We start from the raw sequence: 5624 nt of genomic DNA, 5'->3' as shown, positions 1-5624 counted from the left end.
TCTTACAACAATGAAGTAGGTAGGTAGGTAGACTTAACTTCATTTACAACTAAGAAAAATAAGGCTGAAAAAAGTTTAAATAATTTTGCAAGGTCACATAGCTAATAAAAGGAACATCAAAATTAGATCATTTCACTAGACTCCAATCTTACTATTTTTATGCAATCTCTTTTCAAATTCAGAAAATAATAGAACCATGGTTTAATTCAACATGGATTTTCTGAGTACCTTCTATGTGCCAACCACTATGTATAAGGTACTACAGGAAGAACAATGACCCTTCAGATATGGACCTTTCAGAACTTAAGTGACTAAAAATACAGAGGGAGATGAAAAGATAGAAGCAACCATAAAGCAGAAACACAGGGTACTATGGGAGCACATGGTAGGAGCATTTAGCCTATAGAAGGAGTGATACCTAGGCTGAGATATGAAGCATGAGTATAAATTAGCATCAGAAAGTGCAGGTGAGTGATGTGGGTATAGAAAATAAATTGTGTAAAGGCTCAGACAAAACAAGGAAGGATGATTTGAGAGTAGAGCTCTCACCAAGGGATGGGACTGTGGTATGGACAGAGGTTCAGGTCATGCAGAGCCCTAGAAGGCCACAACAAAATATGATGGCTTTATCCCAACTTAGCATATGAAGCCTATTGCATATTTTAAAGTAAGGGAGTACAACAATCAGAATTATATTTTAGAAATAACATTTTTAGCAAAAGAATAATTAAGAGAAAATGGCAGTCACATCTTGTTTTCCTGAACTTAGCTTTTATGAAAGCTATTAAGTTCATCTAAATAATTAATGGGTGAACAGATCTACAAGTGAAATACAGTTAGGCCGGTAAAAACAGCTATGACTTACACCATCTTCGAAGCTAAACAAGCTTGGCCTGACAAGATGTTCTGGTGAAGCTAACTGTGGAAGGCCATCTGTTTAGTGATCATTGAGGAGGTTTTAAAGAATAAAATGCATTTAGCACTCAGTTGGAATTCTGCGACAGGTTGCTTGCCATGGCTTTCTACTTGTAAGGAGAGATTTATAACAGGGAAGGCAGTTCAGGTAGTTGAGACACAGTCATTTACTGAATATCCTGAAGCTGGTTCTGTTCCAATACAGGGGAAAATGCCATTTTTACAATTCCAGACTCTTATTTCTGTTCCCAACTTCTAAACTAACATCTTACCTTTAGAAAATTATCTTGCCTTATAATTCAAAGACAAATAAAAGCAATTCTACCATGTGAGTCTCCTTAACTTCCCTCCTTACCACACACAAATATTCTATATTCCTCTTCCCACATTGATCCTCTTTATGACACTTGAAGTAGAAGATAATCCTGCCTCTTGTCCAGGTCTAACAATCCTTTGTCTTTATTTTCTGTCCATCCCCTCATTTTTGAATCAGGGCTTCACTAAAACAATTTTCCCCCTCTTCCCTCTTTCTTCTATCTTCTGCTCCTCCTTTTTTGCTTTATCTGTCCCCAAAGCATACTTTTTTTCATTTGTAAGATTTTATTTTATTTTTTTTAAATTTCAGAATATTACCAGGGTAAAAATGCTTTGGTTATATAAATTGACTTTGCACCACTCGAGTCAGAGCTATTATACGAGTGTGCCCATCTGCCAAACAGCACACACTGCACCCTTTAGGTGTGAATTTACCCATCCTCACCTGCCCAACACCCGATGAATGTTACTTCCATATGTGCACGTAAGTTTGATTGATTAGTACCAATTTAATGGTGAGTACATGTGGTGTTTGTTTTTCCAAACACCACATGTACTTCATGTACATGTGATACTTCACTTAGAAGGATGGGCTCCAGCTCCACCCAGGATAAAACAAGAGGTAGTTCACCAATTTTTTTTAGGGCTAAGTAGTACTCCATGATATACATATTCCACATTTTATTAATTCACTCGTGTATTGATGAGCAACTTGGGTTGTTTCCTTATCTTTGCAATTGTGAATTATGCTTCAAGGCCTATTAATATACTCAGGTCTTACTCATACAACAAAAAAAAAATTTTCTCATATGAAGATGGAAACATTGGCTGTAGTCTAATTTTACAGAACTCTTGGTTGTACCAGGTTTGAAAGAAGAGAAGGAAGGTGACGAAGAGAAAGGGAGAAAGTTACTCCCTTGATCTTATGCTTTCTTCTCACTACTCTCTCTTTTGCCTTCCCTATTTTAAACATTTTGACTACCATCTAAACTTACTACTGCCATTGTTCCATCCCACACCATCCCAGCTCATTCCACCGAAATCTAGACTCTACTTTGTCAAATAATCTCTTGCAAAGATTACTGCATGTTACTCATTCGGTGGATCTTTTTGAATCTTTCGCCTACTTGGTAGCAGTGCTGTGTTTTTCATGAGCCAACCTCTCTCTTGAAGCTCTCTACTTTCATGATTACTAAGAAAAGAAAAAAATAGATAAATTAGACTTTATCAAAATTAAAAACTTTTATGGATCAAAGGGCACTGTCAACCAAGTGAGAAGACAATCCATGGAATAGGAGTAAATATTAGCAAATCATATATCTGATAAGGAATTAACATCCTGACTATATCAAGAACTCCTACAACTCAACAACAAGAAAGAAACAACCCAATCTAAAAAATGAGCAAAGAACACAAGTAGTCATTTCTGCAGAGAAGATATACAAAAGGTCAGTAAGCACATGAAAAGATGTTCAACATCACCAATTGTTACGGAAACTAGAATCAAAACCACAAGATACTACTTCACACCCATCAAAATGTCTATCATCAAAAAAATAGAAAATAAAAAGTGTTGATGAGGATGTGGATACATTCCTTGTGAAAATCTAAAATAGTACAGCCACTGTGGAAAATAGTATGGCAGTTCCTCAAAATACTAAACATAAAATTACCATATGATCTAGAAATTCCACTTCTGGGTATATATCTAAAAGAATTGAAAGTAGGGATTTGAAGAGATATTTATACATGCATGTTCATAGCAGCATTATTCACAATAGCCAAAAGGTAGAAGCAATCTAAGTATTCACTGATGAATAAATGGATAAATAAAATGTGGTATCAACATACAATAGAATATTATCCAGCCTTGAAAAGAAAGAAGATTCTGACACATGCTACAACATGAATGAACCTTGAAGGCATTATGTTAAGTGAAATAAGCCAATCACAAAAGGACAAATATATGACTCTATTTATATGAGGCACCTAGAGTAGTGAAATGTACAGATACAGAATGTGGAATGGTGGTTGAAAGGAGTTGGGGGAGAGGAAGGAACAGGGAGTTAGTGTATGTATGCTATGTATATTGTTTTGCAACAAAAATATATCATTATTTTGATCCCTTTTGCATGGTATCTTATTTTATTGGTTGCTAATATAAAGGCAAGTACTGATTTTTATAAGTTAATTTTTTATCTGCCACTTTCCCAGACTCTTACCAGTTCTAGAAATTTTTACAATTAATTTTCTATTTAGAAGATATCACCTACCAATAATGACACTTTTTTCTCTTCTATTTAATCCTTATGGTTGTAATGTTATGGTTTGAATGTTTGTCCGCTCCAAGACTCACGCCGAAATTTAAGTGTCATTGTTATAGCATTAAGAAGTGAGACCTGTAAGAGGTGATTAGGCCATTAGGGGTCCACCCTCATGGGTGGATTGTTGCCATTATAAAAGGGTGAGTTGGACCCCCTCTTGCTCTCTCCCACCTTCCATCAGGTGATGAGAAGCAAGAAGACCCCCACTATATGCTGACACCTTGATATTGGACTTCCCAGCCTATAGAACTGTGAGATGATACATTTCTATTCATTATAAATTACTCAGTTATTCTTTTATAGCAGCACAAAGTAAGATAGAAATTGATACCAAGGGTGACGTGGGTGTCGCTATAACAAATACCTAACAATGTGGAAGCAGCTTTGGAATTGAGTGATGGGTAAAGGCTGGAATAGTTTTGGAATGAATGCTGAAGAAAGCCTGTATTTCCATGAATAGAGAATTAAGGATAATCTGATGCAGACTCAGAAGAAAAGGAAAACTGTAGGAAAAATCTTAAACTTTTTAGAGATTACTTAAGTGGTTGTGATCAAAATATTGGTAGAAATACAGATGTTTAAGGCAATTCTGATGAGGGCTCAGATGGAAGTGAAGGATAAGGTATTGGATACTAGAAAGGCCATCCTTTTTATAAGGTGGCAAAAATGTTGGCTTAATTGTGTCTATTCCCAAGGACTTTGTAGAAGGCAGAACTTAAGAATTACGAACTAGGTTATCTTGTGGAAGAAATATTAATATCTAAGCAAAATATTGAAGGAACTGTGTGACATCTTTTAATAGTTTATAGTAAAAAGCAAGAGAAAGGAAAAATGATTTAAGGACACAACTTATAATTTAAAAAGAAGCAGAGATAAAGATTTGGAAAATCCCAAGCCTCATCATGTAGAGAATAAAAAAGAGTACAGGAGTGTGGCCAAACCACCCTTTGATAAAGGGATTAGTTTGCTAAAAAAAAGCCAAGTGCTTCTCATAAGGACAATGAGAGAATAAGTCCAAAGGTATTTCAGAGATCTTTAAGGCTGCCCTTCCTATTACAGGCCCAGAGAAGGGCCTTGAGGGCAATGTTTCCAGAGAGGCCCAGAGTGACTGGGGACCTTGGGGCTTACTGTCCAGGGCTGCCTCAGGCCGCTACACCCTGCATTCTGGTGTAACACCCTTGAGCACCCTAGCCATGGCTCAAACTTGCCCAGGTGCAGCTCACACTCTGGAGGGTACAGGTCATAATCTTTGCTGCACTCCATGTGGTTGTAATTCTGCAGGCACACAGAGTTTGTGAGCCGTGGAGGGATGGCTGCCTCCACCTAGATTTCAAGGATGGGACAGAGACCTGCTGTGGGGGCAGAGCAACCAGAGAGTCCTCACTAGGCCCAGTGGAGATGTGAGAATTGGCCACGCCCGAGACCCCAGAACTGTAGAACCACCATCATACAAAGCCAGCCTGGAGAGCTGCAGACAGAAGGCTCCAATCTGTAAGAGCTGTTGTGTGTGCTGAATGGATTCACCTACAGGGGCAAGGAAACTGGCACCTTCCAGATCTACACCCTGTGACATATATAAGGAGATCCAGGCCCAGCCCTAAGCTCCACACGCCCTCCATGGCAAAAGGTGCCCCTGTGACACCCAGCACCTTTTGCCCTACAGATGTCACAGGCAGGCATTGCAGGAGAGCTCTAGCAGAAGCCCCCAAATAAAGCAGAAATAGCATGGCAAGGGCTCTGAAAAATGAATTGTTATTGGAACTATAAAGTCCAAAAAAGTGGACTGGACCCTAGACACTATATCTAAACTAAGTATCTGCTAAAATAGAAGAATTAAATAAAATCAAGTACCAAAACTTCATAACCAAAATGTCTAGGATACAACTGAAAATCACTTGTCACATCAAGAACCAAAAAGTCATAACTGAATGAGAAAAGCCAATCAACTGAGCCCATACTGAGACGAATAAGATGTTAGAATAAGATATTAGTCCTAACAAGGATTTTAAAGTAACTGTCATAAAAATGACTCAACCAATTACAAATTTTTTGAAACAAATAAAAAATAGA

This window comes from Propithecus coquereli, unplaced genomic scaffold (genome assembly GCF_000956105.1).
Source record: "Propithecus coquereli isolate 6110/MARCELLA unplaced genomic scaffold, Pcoq_1.0 Scaffold19, whole genome shotgun sequence".
Lineage (NCBI taxonomy): Eukaryota > Metazoa > Chordata > Mammalia > Primates > Indriidae > Propithecus > Propithecus coquereli.
The sequence above is the reverse complement of the archived record's forward strand: the minus strand, read 5'-3'. Positions refer to the sequence as shown.